This window comes from Microcebus murinus, chromosome 19, assembly GCF_040939455.1.
Source record: "Microcebus murinus isolate Inina chromosome 19, M.murinus_Inina_mat1.0, whole genome shotgun sequence".
Taxonomy (NCBI): domain Eukaryota; kingdom Metazoa; phylum Chordata; class Mammalia; order Primates; family Cheirogaleidae; genus Microcebus; species Microcebus murinus.
The window spans coordinates 35,873,335-35,892,187 of NC_134122.1; the positions used below are offsets into that span (position 1 = coordinate 35,873,335).

Below are 18,853 nucleotides of genomic sequence, written 5' to 3' on the forward strand. Positions count from 1 at the left end.
TGTTCCCCTACTCAGATGGTACCGGGCCATGGTGCAGTTCAGGGGTCAGAAAATCAGGTTACAGGCGAGCCACACACACCGAGAGATCCCTATGCCACGGGAGTCTGTTTGTTTTCTTTGCAAATTCGAAATGTAACTTTGGAAAAGATGTCTCAGGTTTAGAAAACTCAGGAAGGACAAGTCAGTCAAAGAACAAATGCAACTGCATCATTAAAAAAAAAAAAAAAAAAAAACGGTTATGACAAGTTGAAAGATCTGGGACATCTGGAAAAATAGTGACCATAAAAGATCATCATTATTTTCCCATTGAAAAAAAAAATTGGTAACTTAAAAATATAAAACAGGAGAAGGGAATGTTTGCCCTATCATAAATTTTTAAAGTTGCTATAATTAAACCAGGATAGCACTGGAAAAAGAACGGATGGAACAGCGGAGCAGAAACAAAAGACTGGAAGTCAACCTGGATGGGCACGGGCATTTGGAGGATCACAAGACCGACATTTCTCCACCAGCGGATGGACTGCTCGGTAAGTAATTATCGGGAAAATTGAAAAACATTTAGAAAAAAATAACAACAAAGTTAGATCTCAATACCCTACCACAGCCAAATTAATACTAGATGGATAAAAAAAAATCTAATGATGAGACTATATATTAGACTTTTGGCTAAAAATTGGCAAATTGATCTCACTCGTTTCTCTCCTCTCCTTTCCCAAACTCTGCTGAAATAAGAATGGACGTGGCGGCAGACGAGATATTCCCCACTGAGCCACAAGGAAGAAGAGGAAGAAGGAGAGATCTCAAAGGAGATGCAGAAGTCAGAAAGCAGAGAGCGGCGACCGCACGGTATGACGAACTCTGTGCTCACTGTGGGTCTACACCAGGCAGGACCCAGACACTGGGCTCCGGACCCTGAGACACACACGGGGTCACCGGGAGTATCCAGGGGCACAGGAGTCCTGTCCCTCGCCTGCAGAGGCAGCACACTGCTCTTGTGTCCCGTGTCCCCAGGAGCCTGCATGTCAGCCTGGGCAGAGAAGAATGAGAGGACACACGGGCACGGGACAGGGCTGGGGTGAAGGGCCTCCCGAGGACACGGAGTCTGGGCCAGTTTGTTCAGAGAACCGAGGGGCCCTCAGCCACCCTCCCCCGGCCCGATGGCAAAATTCCAGCAGCCAAGCACTTACCTGACTCCAGCTTTACAGCATGCTTTCCCTGGACAGCCAGGGACTGCCACTGTGTGTTAGAAGCCATTTAATATTTGGCTTAAGATTTAACACTATTCGGTTTTTAAGCTCTGCACAACACACTACATTAATACATACATATATATCCGAAATTTTTAAAAGAACACAGAGGTAAATATTTATGTAATCTTGGAGGTGAGGAAGAGTTTTCTAAGCATGACTCCAAAGCTTAAATGTTTAACATGGGAGGATAAAACATTTGATTAGATTTTTTTAAAAAACATTAAGTTTAGAAGTATATAAAAGAAATAAAGGGGTAAACAGCAAACTTGGAAAAATTCACAGCATGTAACAAACAAAGGCTACTCTTCTTTCTACTAGATTTTTTACAAATCATTTAAAAAAAAACACTCCATAGATAAATAGACATAAAACATCAATATGCAATTCACAAAAGAAAAAAAATCACTAATAAGTATATGAAAAAGATGTACGTATTTGCTTATAAACCCAGAAATATGAAATAAGACAACACCATGAAACCATTTTGGCTATCAGATTTCAAAAAACAATTAAGGCCAACAGCAGCTCTTGGTCAGGATGTATGGAAAGAAGTTTTCTTTCCATTCCTGCTAGAAGTGAGACTAGGAAAAATCTGGAAGAAAGGACTCCACATCCTTGACCTGATAATTTCACTTCTAAGAAACCGTCCTTAGAAAAATACTTAACAGATGTGCAATATTTTTCAATAGTAAAGTCAAAAATAACACATGGCACACCCATTTGTGGACTATAATGAATCCGTTAAAAATGATGAGGTGCGAGGATGTGTAACAAGATGGACAGACTTCACAACGCAGTAAGTGAAAAAGCAGGTCGTATATAAGGAGAATTCACGTTTCAACCCCTTCCGCTAAGTAAAGAGGAATACACAGTAAAGAAACACCACAGCCATACAAATGCAGACTGGGAGATTTCAGCCCCCAACTGTTATCCTTTCTCTGGGTCAATTGGTATTAAGAGTAAATTTTATTTTCTCCTATTTGCTTATTCTTAAAAGTTTAACCGCAAATCTTTTACTTAGTGCACTTAAAGGACTATTTCAAAATGAGAAAGCCAGACGGCCCCAGTTTTCTCCTTGAGAAATCCCTGTTGGGTTGGTGAGTCACAGAGGCCACTGTCTCAGAGAAGGGTTTATTCCAGAACATATCTGCAGTGAGGGCTGAGCGCAGCTAACATGGCAATTTGGTCGTACAGCCGTTCCCACTACTCTGTCTGCTCTGCTTGGCTGGCCCAGTAGCCAGCACCTGGCAGGATGGGATGGCCGGGTGGCAAACGCTGGAGACAGAGCTGTGACCGCAGGGCAGGCTGAGCAGCTGTCACTCAGAGAGGGACCTGGGTGGCACCTGGACAGCCCTGGCCTAGGAAGTCCCTCCAGAAGCAAGGAGGAGTTCTAAGCCAAGAGGAAAGAGGGGGTGAGGCTGGGGGTGGGGAGAGCATTACTTCCAGCCTTTATCTCTGGGATAAAGGACTCACCGCTCCCTCCAAGAGGCACCCATGGTGACAGGGGCACAGGAGGTGGAGGTGAACCCAAAGAGCTTTCTTGGGAAGGGTGACAAAGTGAAGACATGCACACGTCAGAAAGGCAGAAAAAAAGAATATTACACCACTACACCCTTTCAGAAAAATATTTCACTCTGTGCAAGAGATCAAATCCTATTTCCCAGACATTGGGGCAACGATATCTGACCGGCTTGCTGTTCTTTCTGATTGAACGTCTATGGCTGCTCACTTAGACCCTTTTCTCTGCCCTCACCTCCCTCTGTTGATAACCTAATTATCTAGAAACTTCACTTAAATCCATGTGGGGAATTCCTACTTCAATGGACCCTACGGTGAATTATTTGATTTCAGTGCAAATCACTACTCCCTTATACATCTGTTCAGATTTCCTTAAAGGGTCCCTTTAAGAAACACCTTCATTTGACTTTGTTTCCTCTCCTGCTTCTTCTCCAAAGATTTCAAGGTATGAAAGAAGTTAACTGAACACACTTCCATGCCTCCCCTACTGCCCACCCCTCCAGTGAGAGACATGTCTGAACCACTGTCTCTGTTCTACGCCAGAGCAAATAAATCACAGTGCAGGTGACGGAAGACCAGGATTACTTGCAGTGACAACTTTGCAAACCAATCCTCCCACGTTGATGTCCAGCCATAACAATCACAGAGGGCCAAATGCACATCTCGGCCCCCACAGTACTGTCCTCCACTGAAACTTAAGAAACATCTCTAAGCAAGTCTTATAGGCAAAACACTGTACCAAGAATTGTGGAGAAAACACACACACACACACACACACACCATCAAGCCCCTTCCCTCAAAGAGCTTACAGTTGAGAAGAGGAAGAAGAAACATGACTTCAGGTTTGCTCAGAGGTTCCTCGTTGAAAAAGATGTCTTCCAAAATCTCTTTAATTTCACATTTCCAGGACTCTGAGATGCTAAATGTGATAACTGACCCAAGCCAGTAAGTGTCAAGAGTTAAATGTGTAGATACTTGTTATACACACAGAGAGTAAGGAGATACTACCCCCCCCACCGTGGGGATGGAGGGTCACTTCACGGGAAAGGTCAGCTTCGACTCTGTTTTCAAATGACAAGTGGCTTCTCGGCTGCACAAGCAAAGACACAGAGACCTGTCAGTCTAATGGGACTTGGAGGTGGCAAAGGGAGCAAAGGTAGCAGGGTACAGTGACCAAGAAGTCCAAACCAAAGCTACTAAGGAATTGCAATTTTAATCTCAGTGGGTGCAACTGCGAGTTTGGAAGACCAGAGTGGCATTTCTCACCTTGTATTTTCAGCACCTCTATCTGGCAACAGGGTTTAAAAACTGAGTGTAAGAGGCAGGGGAAGTGTCTAGGAGCCAGCTCAAGCCCAGGCCAGAACAACAGCAAGTGTCAGATCAATAGGACTGACACACTGATCATACGTGGGCAGGGCCAGAGGGCCAGCGATGCACGACATGGCTCCTAATCTCAGCGTGGGGCTGGGGGCTTCGGGCCAGGCTGGGGAACGCACTGTGTGTCAGGGAGGAAACAGTTCCTTCTGTCTGGCCCAGGCTGAGTTTCAAGTGCTTGTGAGACAAATTTACATCTAACGTCTGATAAGATTTGATGTTAAAGACACAGTGAATGCAGGGAAGGAAAAGATTATTCAAAGAGAGAACCTAGGAAGTGCATGAAAAGAGGCTCTGGAGTGATCTTCGGGGAACCCACCCATGAGGGGCGTACAGGGACACGTGTTGATAGAAAAGAGCCAGGGGCTGAACCGTGACCCCCTGCCAAATTCATATGTTGAAGTCCTAACCTCAGAACGTATCTCGAAATGTGATCGGATTGGAGACAGAGTCCATACAGGGGTAATTAAGGGAAAATGAAGTCTTTAGCGTGGGCTGCAATCCAATAGGACTGGTCCTCACAGGCAGAGGAGATTTGCACACAGACACGCGCACACAGAGGGGGAGGATGTGAGGTCACAGAGGAGCCCCGTGGCTGCCTTCCCGCCATAACAGCAGGGTTGAGTGGTTGCATCGGGGACCATATAACCTGCAAAGCCTAAAATGTTTACTATCTGCCCCTTTACAGAAGTTTGCCAACCCCTAAAAGAACACACCATCGTGGGAAAATCAGACAGCGACACCAGGCAAGCAGGAGGAGAGGGGCGCCGAGACCAGGCGGAGCTGCCAAGCCCAGCCTAGGCCCTTGCAAAGGGCAGACCAGTTGTGGCACTGTTCAGGCAAGGACCATCATAGGACATCCAGCCCAGCGAGTCAGGCCTGGAGTGAGGGAGAACTCGGGGAGCTCTCTCTGGCCCCCGGGGTGCAGAGGCTCCAGGAGGGGCTCAGATTGGGGGAGACACAACCCAGCAAGAGTGAGGCCGAGACTTTCAGGCCAGAAGCAGAGCAGAGCCACGGTCCTGGGAGCCTTGGATGACACAGGCCAATGAGTGGCCAGGGAGGGAGGGTGACGCCCCAGTGGATGGCCAAATGGGAAAGTGAGGTCTGTAACTCCGAGCGACTCAGGTACCTGGGACATACCGTACACACAGCTGCCCCACTGACACGGCAACCCCGCCGATGGCTGTGGATTCTCTTCTTTATGAACTAGGTGAGCCTACAGGTGGGCCCTCCACCTGTGTCTCCATAGACACACCTATGGAGAACTGAAAGAGCAAAGACTGGGAAAATAGAACAGGCCACCCCCATGACAAGAGGAAGCGGACATCCACGCAAGGGTACCAGGGCGCACCAAGAGGGCAAGGTCAGAGATTGTCAAAATCTGTTTTAAAATGTTCTATGGAGGTTCTCTGCAGACCCATCTACAATCGAGTGACTCCATTAGAATGACAGAGGCAGCCTGGCCTAGCAGGTTAGGAGGCCGGCTTCTAAAGTCACGCGCCAAACTTCCCTACTCCTTAGCTGTGTGACCTTCAACAAAGCACTTAACTTCTCATCTATAAAAATGTTGTTGAAATGATTAAATGAGTTAACATACGTGGAAGTACTTAGAAAGGACTACTTATGTAACCATTAGCTATAATTATACTACCTCGATCTTTATGCTAACTTTCCATGTGCCCCCTAAGTCGTTTCCTATTTAAAGATTTCATCTTCTAAGGCAAAATACCCTGAGAAAGCACTGTTCACTTGAGTCCCCGAGTTTCACACTCCTTGTCTCCGTCTCAAGTCAGTCTACAAAACTCAAAGAGCTGGGCAGGGCACCTTCTCTGTCAACAGCGACATTCTCAAACAGGTGAAAAAGCAGGAAGAAAAGGATCCAATAAAATACAATTTATTCGTCACCACGGGCTGAACACGTCACTGCTGGGTGATACATACCAAGAACATCAAATATGAACTACACTTATCACACGTTTAACATATTCACCACGACACCAAGAAACCTATACATTGGGAGTGTTATTTGTTTCGACGACAGGAGAAAATATTTTGGGTGAAAATGGTAAAAGCAATTATTTTGCGTGAAGTAGGGCAGCCTGCATCAGCGCCCCCCCAAAGGAAGCTTCTGTGAACATCTGTCAAGGTGTCAATTGCAACCACAGAAGCCAAGAACTCCGTCGAGCTTCTGCACAGCTAACTAAAGTTGGTGGGGTGTCAGGGGGGAGGGGATGGAAAATCACAGGTATAATTAACACTGACATCTCTCGATTCACAGGTGCCTTTCACGTGACTGTACCCAAAGTCTTCCTGGAACTCTCTGGCTCCTGTCTCCCCTGTACTGACAGCAGCGTGGGGTGTCTTTGCCCCAGGATTCCTCCTGCCATTTGTGTCCCCCTGAGCAGCTCTGCCCCGATGGCCTATGAATGTGGACTAAATTGCTCTGGGTCTCAGCTTCCCCCACTACAAAACTAAGTGACTGAGACTAGATAATCCCGAAGGTTCCTTCCAGCTTTCTCTGACCCTCCAATTCTGACTCTATCAGTCCTAACCACGGACAGGAGAATGTGCTGGATCTTGAAGGATAAATAAGTTTCACCCTGACCACTGGCTCTGAGAGTGACCCTCCGGAGACGACTTGGAGGCTGCTGCTCTGGGCCTCTCGGGGGGCAAAGGCAGGGGGGCCCTGCACTTTGTTCTCTCCCCCTGCGCTGAATGCACCCCCGCTGCCAGGTATCTCAGGAAAAGGCAGTGGTTCCAGAAGCCCATCATGTGAAGTTAAGGAAGCCAGGAAAATGTTTCTCTTAACTAGCACCTTGCTACTGCCAGTGCAGCCCACGACGTAGCGGCAGCCCCTGGAACTTGCTAGAAATGCCTGCTGCTGACCTGATGATCACAATTTGCAGATTAACAAGATCTCCAGGTGATGGGTAGTATATCATTTTGAGACATACTGTCCTAGGGCCCTGATTCTCAAAGTTGGCTGTACAGGGGAATCACCCAGTGGGCTGGGTCCCATCCACCACTACAATGTGGCTACAACGTTGTAACTTTTTAAAGTCGCCCCAGGAGGTTCCAATGTGCAGCAAAGTTTGAGAACTACTAACCTATAATCTCCACTTCAGATTCTAGCGCTCAAATCCAAGACCAGCAGACCTCCCTCTGGAAAGGTCTGGACCACCTATATCCCAAGCTTCACTGATATCCATCCTTTCCCAAGACCACGGCAGGGTCATCCCCTCCGGAGTTCTCATTTATGATGGGGTCGCTGTCCCAATCAGCACATGCCTCTTGTAGTTACTTTCCCTTCTGAGATCACTCCTTGCTGGCCTCAACCTCTTTCCCTAGGGTGGGAACCTAACTGTCCGTTCTGGCACTGTCGCCTTCTCTTTCCGTCCCTCTCTTTCTCTCTTTTCAATTATGTGATTCTTCCCTGTTGCCTGTTACCCTCGGAGGGCTCCAATGAGTTCTGTGCTGGGTTTTTGAAAGCTAGATGGAAGCATTTATCTCTTTGGGCATCAGAATTAGAGAACTTCAGTAATTATTGAACACAGAAGCCAAACTGGAAGCCAGCAGCACTTGGGATCCACCAGAGCTCAGAAGCAGAGTGGTTTGTCCGTGCAATGAACTTGAGGGTTCAGTCTTGGCAGGAAAGGGGAACCACCAGCCTCAGCTGAGGGCAGATGGTCTGTCCGTGACCTGCTACCACCAAGTGACTCATGAAGGGAAAGGAATAAGGACAACCCACAAAACAAACTGGAAAATGCAACACCCTTGCGGAGAACTCTCTCTGCAACTCTCTATGCGGGAGTCTGCCCAGACAAAAAGTGATTTAACTTCTTAAAGTGATTTAACAAACTCAGGTCTTGATCTTTCTTGCAGAAAGTCTGCTTGTCTTTGAGAGGCCCAGAGAAGACGGAGACATTAGCTAGGGGGTCACGTACCTCTGGAGCGAGACTATCTAGGTTTCCACCTACCCAGTACTAACCTATGACCTTGGGCAAGTTGCTGAACCTTGTTGCACCTTTGCTTCTTCATCTGTAAAATGGGGGAAATGCTAGTAACCAGAGTGCTGATGGTGCACAGCTAGTACTATGCAAGTTCACTATTATTATTTGTCACTTCCTGCTGGATACCGAATGTGTGTTTACGTGTATGTGTATAAAATGAATCATCAACCGCAGATCAGATTGAAAAACAGAGCAACTGGTTTTCCAAACCAGCAGTAGAAATGCTGGAGGCTGGAATGCTCCATCCATGTGCAGTACAGATGTTTGAGGTTTTCCTACCAAGCTATAAAAATGTTTACACAGTAATTAGGCCTGTTATCAGTACACAAACAGATTACACTTTACAGAATGAATGAACAGCTCAGAACCCCTCCTATTTTTCGACAGGTTCAGAGTGCTTTCCTAATTCTTGGGTTTCCTAAAATAAATTCGGTTTCTCATAACACAGAACCACCACTGAGTATATGGGAAAAGGTGCTGGGGCAAGTAAATGGACCCTATTTGAAAGAACACATGCCCTTTAATCTCTCTGGTCCTCATTTTTCCCATCTGTAAAATGGGGCTAACCAAGGTCTCTGCTCCCCCTTAATTCCATGGTTCTATTCCTTCACAATCATTCTCTTCTAAACCCATTATTCACCCTTCTCTTCCCCAAGAAAGGATGAGTTTAATTAAAGTAATGATACAGAAGATAGGAGTAATTCTGCTGAACTCCATAATGAGACTCCACTCCGACATTACTCACAAAGACTGAGTTTGTGGCAATTCATTCCTGACACTTAAGCCCCCAAACCCAGTCTGTACGATGAGACCACATGGCAGACTATGATCCACGTGAGGATTTAGCTCTTCCAAAACACATCAATGGCTCTGAGTAACACTTCATTGAATGGTTTTTTTCTTTCCCTGTTTTCAAAGGATAATATTGTTGTAATAAATATGTCACCAAAATAATTAGCTAGGCTGCCCAATTTGCACTTCTAAGTTTTCATACTGCCTAACTTTTGTTAATGAAAAAGTGCAAATGATTTGTAATCGTGATACAAACTTTTGGGATCCAATACTAAAGCAATAATGTTTAAATGTTCAGAAATGAGCTTTTAATGAATATTTAATTGCTCTATTCTTCATAAGTATAAATTATACTTTCAGTAAACACTCTGAATACTAAAAAGGCAAGATTCGGTCTTTCTTAGCTAACTTACATGTTCAAGTTTCCTAACAATTTATTTCAAGGGGAAAAAAGGTCATCTCAGTTTTAAGCTCTACAGGAAGGAATTTGGAGAGTAATTTGGAGGTCGGGTAACTTGTTACAGCAATATCCCAAATTCAACAAAATGTAGATGTATGTATTTGCAATGCATAAGGAAAAATCTAACAATATATGTACTTGAAATGTTAATGGTCTTGGGCATGAGAGTGCAGAAAGGTGCTTTCATTTTTTATGTAATATTTCTGTATGCTTTTAATTTCTTTTTTTAAAAAAATTGTTTTCTTTCATAACTAAAAAATTTCTTAAATTAAACAGAGCTACTCATTGGACACCTGGTACAAAATGAGCTTCCTATCTTCTGACACAACCAGGACCACAGGTTTTTAACATTAAAATTTCAGAAATAAAACGATAGGGGAAAAAAGTGTTTAGTAGATACATTCTCCCAACCCTCCATGCAAGACATTTGTGATCATCAGTGTCTGCATTTTAAAACAAGTCTTTTCCAATTATAAAAGAAATGTGTGTTCATTTTCAAAAAAAAATAAAAATTATTCATAATCCCAACACCTTTGGACAAGCAATGTTAACATTTTCGGTCCATTTCTTTTCATTGTTCTTCTGTACCATGTTTTTAAACAAAACTGAAATCATCCTATAATTGCAGTTTCGTCTGTATCCACATTTAATTGGTATGTTGGAAATCACTAAATTAAGGTCACCAAAGCATTTCTCTCCATCTGTTACTCTTAAACACTACATTTTATTTTACACTGTAATGGATAAAGACTCATTCTATCGTACTAAGGTAATGCATACACAATGCAGGGCTGCCAGAGTGGTCTTCCGAAAATATAAATTAAATCATGTCTCTCACCTGTTTAAAACCTCCCAGTGGCTTCCAGCAAACTTAATATCAAACCCCAACTCCACAGGGTAACCCCACATGAACCAGCCCTTGCTTCTCTGGACTCATCTCCTGCCACACCAACCTTCTTATTCTCCTAATGCACCCAGTTCATTCCTACCCCAGGACCTTTGCACTGGCTGTTACCACTGCCTGGAATTTCTTTCCCAAATCCTCCCCTGACTTTACCCTTCATGTCATTTTGGTGTTGGCTTAAATACAGCTCCTCAGTGAGACCTTTCTTGACCACTGATCTGAAGTAACCCTCACATCTGTCTCAATTATACCCTATAATTTTATTTGTATGTTTTTTATTGTGTCTTACATCACTAGAATATGAGAGGAACATCTCTAAGTCACCATTTTCCCCAGTACTTGAACCAGAGATACTCAACATACATTGGTTGCATGAATGAAAGTGTTTCCAAGTATCCAGATTGGTGTGGCATGAAATAAAGTAACCTACTTAAACAGGTCTCATTCACGGCGGCACAGACCCTTAATGAGACTTTTTAAAAATAGGTCATCACCTTCTCCTACAGCCTGGTCACAGAGAGCTGCCCACAGCCCTGCCAGTGGGAAAACACACCAGTTATTTAGTCTTGGCCAGACTTTGACGTTGCTTCCGCATCCTGTTACCTAAACCAGAAACCCAGTGGTGACACCATACTTTTCCCTTTCTCCTACTCCCACACCAATCAATAAGTCCTGCCAGTTTTCTCTCCTATGGAGGACACGCCCAGTATCTATGTCGCTGTCTTTTGGCAGGATCATTCCAGTTTCCTTTCAGAAAACGACCTCTCCCCACCCAGATGGCCTTTTGGAAAACTACCCCCAGATACGGGGATCCAAAGCCATGCCATTCATATGTGTCCTCTGCACATTTTGAAAGCAGCAGAATAATACAATAATAATAATGATGGAAAAGCTTGGAGATCATTTACTTCCATAGTATCACCAGGGAGAGACCATAAGGCAACTAACTCCTGCCACCAAGATCCCCTGCACTGCCTACTTCCAGCCTGTGCCAAGCCTGGCTCTTCAGGCACGCCCTCAATCCTGTGAGTTTCCATCAATACTGCTACTACATTCTCTGATTTGCTTTAGCTGTTAGCCAGAGATGGTTTCTGTTGCTTGCAACTCAAGGACCCTGAAGATTCCCCTAACTGTTTGCTGAATCCATCCCTCCCCCTCCTCCATACTCCCACGATGGTCTTCTCACATTTGCCCAGCTCTCAGTGCCAGCCTCCTCACTAGAACCCAACCTCTGGTCTCTCACTATCCAATCCATTCTCCACGCAGTCCCCGGCCAAATGTCACCATGCCCTAACAGAGAAATCCTGAGCCCCTGGTTCTTAGATTCACCTTATCTTATTTTAAATTATAAGATTTCGGCCGGGTGCAGTGGCTCACTCCTATAATCCTAGCACTCTGGGAGGCCGAGACAGGCGGATCGCTCAAGGTCAGGAGTTCAAAACCAGCCTGAGCAAGAGCGAGACCCCATCTCTACTATAAATAGAAAGAAATTAATTGGACAACTAATATATATAGAAAAAATTAGCCAGGCATGGTGGCGCATGCCTGTAGTCCCAGCTACTCAGGAGGCTGAGGCAGTAGGATTGCTTGAGCCCAGGAGTTTGAGGTTGCTGTGAGCTAGGCTGATGCCACGGCACTCACTCTAGCCTGGGCAACAAAGTGAGACTCTGTCTCAAAAAAAAAAAAAAAAAAGAGTCAGTCTTAACAAGCATCAGAGGCTATTGCTGGTTGCACTGCCTAATGGGTCACAATCATGGAAGGACATTTCAGACACTCTGACTGTATTAGCTTAAGCCTCAACTGAAGGGCCAAGATGCTACCTATCCCATATCAACGTGGGCACAGAAAGGGAATGTGAAAAAAAATCCTATCATCAAACCAATCTGGGCTCAAACCTACACATGGCTGCAGTGTGGGCACGCGTGGGAAGGCAGGGTTTTGGTGTGGAGTTCTGCCTCCTCCCCAGACGGACTGCACAAGTCACAGCCCTCCTGTGCCCGAGTTTCTCCATCAGGAACGAGAACTGGGATGCTGAGCCTAGACTCACTCAGCAGAGACAGGGCACCCACTATGTGCCTGACTCTAAACAAGGCACTGCAGGTCAAAGGCGACTAAAACACTTTTCCTATCATAAGGAAGCAGTTTGGAAAGAACCCTGCACGTAGAATCAGAAACCTCAGCTTCTCAGACTCAAATCACAACCCTGCCTCTGACCTACAAGCTACAAAGCCCCGGCAAGGTTACTGAACTTCCCTTAGCGTCAGTTTCCAAATATGAAAAATCAGGATTACACAAGCTCAGATGTGTGATAATGTCTGGCACAAAAAAGTAAGGTCTCAGATATCTGGATTAAGAGGGTCTCCTAAGGCCTTCGCTGTCCAAAGTTCTAGCATTCAGAATTTCTCTCATTGTAAGAACTAGCGCCCCCTTCTGACACCCAGCAAGCACTGCATGGGCTGTCGGAACACGAGAGCAGTTGAAGACACCACCGCACACATAGCAACAGGCTCACACATAACCTTCTGGGCAAGCCACCAGGCGCACACTGTCCCTGCAAAGGCCACTTGCTATGGAAAAGAAATTTCTAAATGGGAGCCCAACCCTTCCCAATATTTAAGCACTGGTCAGAAGCCTCCCACTGGGGAGATAAATGTTAAACTCGACAAAGAGCAGCTGTCACACATACCCCACCCTGTCCCAGTACCCACCCTCACGTCTCAGAGAGAAAAGGGTGTCATGTGTCTCCATCAAGCCTTGCCCATCAGTTTCTCAACAGACCCAGCTGAATTAAATTATTTTCTTTCTAAAAAACCCTAATCCTGCACCATCGCTGAAGGCCTGATTACTGGCAGTAGTTACTTTCAGAGTTCAGACAAAGGTGACATTTTGGTGAACAATTCTAAGAGGATTTAGCTCTCCTCCAATAAAATATCCTAGGGATAGGATTTCCAAAGAGTTGTGTTTTCATTACTCCACTTGGATACACCCAGTAACCAACTTCGGTGCCGTAGACCGGCTTCCCAGTAAATATAGCCGTTCTTCACGCAGCTCCTGCCATGAAAACCCACACATCTGCTGCAGTGAACTCAGAAAGCAGCGCCAGGCTACCGGGCTTCCACCAGCCCCGGGCTCTGCAAACACTGCTCAGGGGCACCCATGGGGCATTCACCGCCCACGCCACCCTCCCCAAATTGCCTGAAGAAGGAGCAAAGTTATGCAGCTCCAGGAGCCCAGAATGCATCCTAAACTGGGCGTGGTGACAGAGCTGCCAGCACAGGACAGGTCTGAAATGCCACCTAGACTCCAGTCAAAGCCTCATGCACACAGGTAGCAAATAAAAATCAGCACCCACCCCACACACACGAAATAAAAACCACCACCAAGCCAAAGAGGAGAGCTGGAATCCGGCTTGGACGAAAGACACGTCCTAGTCTAGCCTCAAGACAATTTCACACCAAATGGCTTTAAAATCCTTTGCAAAGCTCTGATGGCCGGATTGGAAAATAATTTATCTTTTTGACGGAAAGTCAGCAGTCAAAGCAGCAGTGCGAGTGTGTGAGTTCTTAGACGGGCGCAAACGTGGCGTGCGCCTGGACACGCAAAGGGCAGAAACCTACCCATTCTTTCTGGGAAGGTCATCTCAACTGTGTGGCGCAGGCTGCTCTGGGTCACTCTAGAATGTAGTTATTATCACCACTGAACAGACTTCACAGCCGCACACAACCGGCACTAAGCTGCTATTCCCTGAGCCCAGGAAAATCTTTTTTTGCGGAGAACAGGCTCAGGGCTTGGGGATGGCGCCCCAGTCGTGGCACCCAAGGAACTACAGCCACCGCTTCCCCCAGGAGCTAAGGGCTTCGACCCAAATGGGAGGAAGGTGCTTTCTGCACACTTGCCTCGTCCAAGGGGCTCAGCAGTGGGAAACAACGCTGGGGGCGAGGGCCGGGTCGCACGTGGCCCGCGGGCAGGAGACGAGCCCATGTGCCCAAGCCCTCCGCTCACGCTCCGCGCCCCCAGCCCCTAGCCCGTCGGGGTGGGGCGCCCCCTCGCTCGGCCTCGCCCTGAGGCCAGCCCAGAACTACCTGCTGCTGCCTAGGCGCCCTCAGGCCAAGTCTCAGGAAGTTCACTCCCCGTCGCGCTAGTCCGGGGAAGCTGGGCGCCCCGGTAAACCCAGCCTGCCCTGGAGAGCCAGAGCCCACCCCTGCCCGGGTGCCAGACCCATTAACCTTCTTGGAGCCCAGCGTCCTGGTTCCGGCGGGGCTGCGGGAGGCCTCCCCAGTTACCCCGTGCGCCCCAGGGCCCGCGAACCCGGGGCGGGTGGCGGCAAGAAGGGTGCGCCCCAGGAGGGCGAGCAGCCCGCGCGGGGAGCTGGAGGTGGAGGGAACCTTGCCTCCCGCCTCCCCCGATCGCCATGACTCCGGCTTCCCGAAGACCTGGATGCCGCCGGGCGCTCCACCTGGGCTGCGGTGCGGCTCCGGGTCCCCCACCCTCCCTGCCCACCGCCCGGGCGCCCGCGGTCGGGGGCGCGCAGCCCAGTGGCCACAGGCGCCGGGTCTCGGCGAGCGGCTCCCAGGCTGCAGCCCGCGCAGCTCGGGACACCCTTCCCCAGCCCCACGCCCCCGGGCGTGCGGCCACCAGCCGAGCCAGCCCAATGCGGGGCAAGGTGGCTCGCGCGGCCCCCAGCCCGATCGGTGGGTGCCCCGTGCCGGGCCAACAGGTATGGGAGGGGAGGCGTTGTCGGCTACTCGCCCGCCCACTCCGGACACGGGGGCCCGCGGCAGCCCGGGGTTTGAGCGCCGAGCAGAGGGGCGAGGACGCGGGGAAGAGGCGCGGAGAGCGAGCTGCGGGCGGGCGGCGGCGGCACTCACCTCTCGCTGGGCCGGGGCCCCGCAGCCCGGCTGCCGAGGTGCCTCCGCGCGGCGCGGGGGGCGTCTTGCGAGGCCCGCAGGGAGGGGGCGGCGCGGAATGGAGGCGGCGAGCGGGCAGCGCTCAGCCTCTGGCTCACACCCCCAGCCGGCAGCCGCGTCCCCGCGCCGGCATCCTCGCTGCCGCCGGCTCCCTCGGCGCCCCCGGGCCGCTCCCCACGCGCGCGCCGGGGCCGGCGCGAGCCCCTCGTCGGCTCGGAGCGCGATCTGGGCGCGTGCCTCCCTGTCCTTGTCCTCTGCTCCCGTCTGGGGACGCGTGCCCCGCACCCCCGGCACCGCGCGCCGCTCTACCCCTCCCGCGCCCGCTGGCCGCGCGGGCTCAGCCCATGTGCGCGGCTGCCTCGCTGCGCCCCGGAGCCCAGTGGCCGAGGCCCCGCCGGAGTTGCGCGCCCCAGAAACTCCATGCAGCTCTGGCCTCCTCCCGGCTCCTCCCCGGCGGGCCCCCCGGGGCCTTGCGGTCGCCCGCAGCGCCGCGCCCGCTCTGCCCCCGCCCGCGCGAGCAGCCCGGCTTCAGGGCTCGCCTGGGCCGCCGGCGCCCGGCTGCTGCGAGGGTCGGGACGCCCCCACCCCCACCCCGCGCCTCCCCAATGGCTCCCTCGGTTTCCAGGCAGCGCAACCTGAGGAACGCCTCGCCTCGGCGCGCGCGCACTCACACTCGCGCGCGCACACACACACACACACACACACACACACACACACGCACTGCACACACAGGCAGACACGCGGGGGGCGAGCTGGAGCTTGGCAGACGGTGCTCCTTCCTCTCCTCCCCAAAGAAGCTGCCCACGTTAACTCCGGCAAACTGCTGTTCCTCGGTATTGACAACTCACCCAAGCCCCCCCACCTTCACTGCCCAGCCCAGGTGCCCACACCCTCGGGCCACAGTGACACCTGTGCCCAGGGGTAGGGCAGGGGTGGAGGTGGAGGGGCCGGTGGCTGAAACTGCGGAGAAAGGAAAAGGATTTCGTGTGACCACCGCTCTCCCCATCAAGGGAGGCACAGCTGCGGCGGGACATCCCGGCCAACCTCTGATCCCACACCCCTGAAGCCTGAGGACACGTGACGTGGCCCCCACTTATTCCAAGGTCATGGAATGGATTGATGAGGGAGAGAGGGCGCTTGGACACAGGTGTCAGCTGGAAATCTTGCAGACCGTATGCAACCTGCCCCGGCGCTGACCTCTGCCGAGTCCATACCCAGACAGACCCCTTTTCTCCCCCCGGCCCCACGCCTCAAGGGCAACCCGTTTGCTTCAAGTCTCTGGTAACCTTTCCTGGTCCCCACCTGTCTGCCTCCCTGGTCCCCAGAAGCTGACGGAATACACAGTACAACCAAGGTTCGTGTTGGCAAGAAAAGCAAAGAATCAAAACACCAAGATGGGTCTTAGGCTGTCCCGTGGACAGAGTCAGACACCTGCCAGTCTCTTTCTGGTACCCCCAAGGCTGTGCCAAGGGAGAAGGAACAACCACTGGCGGGAGCAGGCCAATCTTTCCTTACAGCACTCTCCTTTCCTGGGTCCCCAGCTTCTTGCCCCTTCTAGGTGGCAGAAAGACCACTCACCAGTCAGATGCCTCCAATTCCCAGAATCAAAGAAAAGATGTCTGTGAAGACTCTCGCCCCAATCGGGACCAAAGGCAACGCCGCTATCAGCCTCTCATCCAAACAGCGCAGCAATCACCTCTCTGCTGACTGGTTCTGCTGCCAAGGGAGTTTGGGCATTTTCGCTGCCAGCTAGCTGCACAGTCAGGGTCCCCTTTGGGTCCGTGCCTTCTGGCTTGTAGCCTAACATAGGTTCTAAGTCCCTGACCCACTCCCAGTGGGTATCACACCTTTGGCATTTTGCATTTACTACCATGTATTATTACTATCTTTCCTTATACAGACCCCACTTCCCAGATTATCTTATAACCTTCTTGAGCCATTAGCTGAGTTAATATACCTAGTGTAGAGATGTACATAGAAGGTATTTCCAGAGGTTTCCATAAAGGGTCACAGACAGGTGAATAGAGTTGGTGGGGTCTCTGTATCATCATTCCCTTAGTTTGGATGAAAGCTACATCTTCTAACAATCTATTATCTCTGTAAGCAATTGTTTTGTCACCTTCTGGATGACAACTGGGTCACCAAAGCCCCTTGGCATGTGTATACACACACATGGAGTTCCTGGTAAGATGTAGGGGTCCCCCACATAACCAGAGTGGGACACATCTGGGCAAAGCTCTCATTCTGACCTCACTTACTGCCTGTGTGAATTTGGGCAAGTAGTTTGTTCTTGCTAAATATCACCATCCGCATCTGTAAAATGGGCAGAATTATAAGATCTACCCCAGGAGGTTATTGTAACAGTTTCCTCAGGGAACTCAGTTCCAGCCATAACGTAAGCTTTCAATAAATGTTGGCTGTTGTCATTATTAGCGAGTAGTTAACACACATCAAAGACATTACCTTGAGGGGGATATGAAGGATCTTTTGCCCCAGGGCACTAAGCTCAAAGGACCTCAAGAACAAGAGAAGCAGAATGGCAGGCTTCAGTGATTTTGCCAACTATACTTCTTGGTCCTCACCAGCTATGACCATTGGGAAGCTTCCAGGGTAAGGGGGTTCAGGTTTACAGGCTTTTATACTCTTGCTCTTATATTCAATATATAGTCAAAATGTGTCAGTTCCTGCTTATAAAAATGACAAAGAAAAATCTTTTATCAATTACAGAATGGAGGCTAAAGTCAATACAGAATAAAGTGAATGAGAGACGCTTCCCTTTATAAGCATTTGTGGCTGCATTTGGCATAAGTCCTCCCTCTAACCTAGAATAAGACAGGAAACAGTTAGGAGTAGACTTTGACTTCCTTCTACCACCTGCCTGTAGCTTTGGGACTCAGAGTTACACTAATCAGACACCTGGACAATTGCTACCTTACCGGTGGCCATCGCTTTCTGAATGGCCAAAGTCATTCCCTCCGCTACCTCTTCCATTCTTCTATCTTTTCTTTTTTTATTGTACTGTCAATAAATACATCTACTTCAAGTGCCCAAAACAGCCAAGAGTAGAGATTGATAAAAGGGTCCACTGTCCTCTGAATAGATATAGGTAGAAATAGGAAAAATCATCTGGGTAAGTATATGCCGGAGGGTAAAGTTTTTTATGTATTCTATCGCAGTGCGGAATATAGAATGCACTGGATTCTTCACAACACGCATGCTCTATTTTGTGGCTAGAGGTTTTAGAGTGCTTTGTTATGCAGCAACAGATAACCAGAACAAATTTTAGTATCTGGAAGCAGAGTGCTACTGTAACAGAAACTGAAAACATTGGCTTTGGGATCAGGCAATGGGGGAAAGCTTTCAAGTGCCCTGGAAGACTATCAATGAAAGTTGCAAGGGTCTCCAGAAGATTCTTGGAGAAGACATAAAGAACACAGAGAAAGAAAACTTATTAGAAGTGCTCTGAAGAGAAGAGCACCTGAGTCATGTCCTTGCAGAACAGTTAGCAAAGCTGCTGCCTGGAACAATGTAATATATGGAAAGAAAACCTAATGAATTCACGGACTAGGGCAATTTCCAAGTAGAAAATAGAAAATGCCAGCTGAATTTTTCTAGGTGCCTATGATGAAAGATAAGCA

The 18,853-nt window shown here is 48.9% G+C and overlaps 1 protein-coding gene across 3 annotated transcripts in view; it reads right to left on the reverse strand.

Annotated features, from left to right (window-relative positions):
- Nucleotides 1-18,853, reverse strand: part of CALN1 (calneuron 1) — a 455,972-nt gene that overhangs the window by 367,013 nt on the left and 70,106 nt on the right. The window contains exon 1 of one of the 3 annotated variants that reach the window (XM_012764070.3): nt 15,177-15,315. The exons of the other annotated variants lie outside the window; for them this stretch is intronic. The gene's annotated coding sequence lies outside the window, so the exon portion shown is untranslated. Of the gene's footprint in view, nt 1-15,176; nt 15,316-18,853 lie in introns of those variants that run through there. 3 annotated transcript variants of the gene reach the window in all.